Source organism: Triticum aestivum, chromosome 5D (assembly GCF_018294505.1).
Source record: "Triticum aestivum cultivar Chinese Spring chromosome 5D, IWGSC CS RefSeq v2.1, whole genome shotgun sequence".
In the NCBI taxonomy this organism is placed as follows: domain Eukaryota; kingdom Viridiplantae; phylum Streptophyta; class Magnoliopsida; order Poales; family Poaceae; genus Triticum; species Triticum aestivum.
Window position 1 is genome coordinate 83,351,826 of NC_057808.1, and position 2,730 is coordinate 83,354,555.

Below are 2,730 nucleotides of genomic sequence, written 5' to 3' on the forward strand. Positions count from 1 at the left end.
GAAGTGCCTCCTTATTACACGCAAAATAATTATTCCTCCACCTGACAGCGGGGACCCACCGGACGGGCCACCGTATTTCGCGAAAAAAATGATTGGCCCCCTGACTGCTGGGACCCACGAGCTATATCTTCGCACGCAAGGAAGTGCGTCCGGGAAAAAAAATGATTCACCCCCTGACTGCTGGGACCCACCAGCTACATCTTCGCTACATTTTTAAAACACATCAAACCGGCAATTAGTTTCAAATATCTTTTTTTCATTTCGAGATTTTAAATTACATTAATTTTTATGCGTGGAGAATTTGTTGGATTTTATATTGATATACATTTATTTTTAAAATCAGTTTGAATGTGAGTCGAAATTTCGGGATTAAAAACAGTTCGGACCGCACCGAAATATGCAAAATTTCATATAATTTTTTTTAGCCGTGGCCACAATATGGGCTGTAATGCTAACAAAAAGAATATGGGCTCAAAAAAAAACCTTAAGAATTAGCAAATGGGCTGTAAATTATTAGAAATAATGGAAGATGGGCTGTATGCTGTTTTCCATAGATTTGAGGCTTTCCTAAAAAAAGGCTGACGCACAAGCAGTGAATGTTGGATGTCCATCGAACGGCCGTCGTGCTTCTTCAATATCTGCTCTTCCTGCTCCAGCCGCTCAAACAAGCGCCGGCGGGACTGCCTGCTCCCTCCTCCCCGCGGCCAGCTGTGCTGCCGCGCAGGCCTCAGCGCCCCACCGTACTCCCATCACTGGCCTAGCCATCCCTCTACTCACCCACACCTGCTGTTATTCTCCGGCGACGGCAGACAAACCAGTAAACCCTCGTACACTCGTACTCCCCTCCGCATGGGAAACAACTGCCGAGTCTTCCCTGCCTCCGTGTCGTTCCCTTTCTAGGCCTCGCCGTCGTCCACCGCCCTGGTGCTCTCGGCGCGGCCTGGTCAACGTGGTCAACGACCGACATGCATCTGAAGTGGACTGTACATGGAGAGCCGACAGCTGGGTCCACGGCCGCGCGCAAGGAAATGCCTCCTTATTACGCGCAAAATAATGATTCCTCCACCTGACATCAGGGACCCACCGAAAGGGCCTCTGTATTTCGCGAAAAAAACGTTACCGCCGCTGACAGCTCATACCCACCAGCTATATCTTCGCACGCAAGGAAGTTCCTCCTTATTACGCACCAAAAATGAATACTCCCCCGGTTAGCTGGGACCCAGTATAGTGGCAGGCTGACTTGTGGGCCTACTAAGTTGACGGGGACGGAGGGCTTTGTCAACTTAGTCAATATGCATGATTCTAGCTCCAGTGACCGTACGATGTCCATCCAACGGCCGTAGTGCTTCTTCAACCTCTGGTCTTCTTGCTCCAGCCGCCCAAACCAGCGCCGGTCGTGCCTCGTGCTCCTGCCTCCCATGGCCGGCTGCGATGCGGCGGAGGCCTCACCGCCCCCTACTACTCCCACCGCTGGCCAGGCCATCCCTCTACTCACCCACACCCCCTGTTATTCTGCGGCGACAGCAGCCTCACACCGCAGCGAACCAGTGAACCCTCGTACTCCTCTACGCATGGGCATCCACTGTCGCGTCTTCCCCAGCTCCGCGTCGTCCCCTTCCTAGGCCTCGCCGTCGTCCACCGCCCTAGTGCTCTCGGTGCGGCGTGGTCAACGTTGTCAAGGAACGGCTTCCATCGGACGTGGACTGAACATGGAGAGGCTGACAGCTGGGTCCACGGCCGCAGCAAGGAAGTGCCTCCTTATTAAGTGCAAAATAATTATTCCTCCACCTGACAGCGGGGACCCACCGGACGGGCCACCGTATTTCGCGAAAAAAACGTTTGCCCCTGACTGCTGGCACCCACCAGCTACATCTTCACACGCAAGGAAGTGCGTCCGGGCAAAAAAAAACGATTCGCCCCCTGACTGCGGGGACCCACCAGCTACATCTTCGCAGGCAAGGAAGTGCCTGACAGTCGGGACCCACCTGGTCGAAGCGTACGTAGCGTTGTCATTCTGGTCGCGAACGTGTACGTACATATATACTGGTGGATGTAGAGGCGCGCACGTGTCATAGTAGAGGCGCGTACGTGTCGTAGTACAGGTGCGCACGTAACATGTACACATACATACAGCAGCCAGGGTGCAAGAAAGAAAATACGGCCACGTATGTGTACATACGGGTGGGGTCTCGAACGCCTACTCGCGCATACGTACGGCCAGGGCTCGTGTACATGGCTGGGTCGGAACCGAGAAACAGTGTCGTCGTGTTCACGGGGAGGCAACGGAATGCGTCGTGTTCATGGGGAGGCAACGGAATGCTTCGTGTTCATCGGGAGGCAACGGAACGCGTGGGAGCCAACCGGCTGGGTCGGAACGGAATGCGTGGTCGTGTTCATTGGGAGGGCTTGGACGGAACAGGCGATGGAAACGAGGCCTGGTGTACCGCACAACGGAGGAAACAGACCCCCTATGTTCGGAATGGGGTCCTGTTGATCGGGAGGGGTGTGGCGTACCACAAAACGGAGGAAACGGACCTCCTACGGTCGAAACGGGGGTCCTGTTGATCGGGAGGGGTGTGGCGTACCGCAAAACGGACGAAACAGACCTCCTACGGTCGAAACGGGGGTGCTGTTGATCGGGAGGGGTGTGGCGTACCGCAAAACGGACAAAACGGACCTCCTACGGTCGAAATGGGGGTCCTGTTCATCGGGAGGGGTGTGGCGTACTAC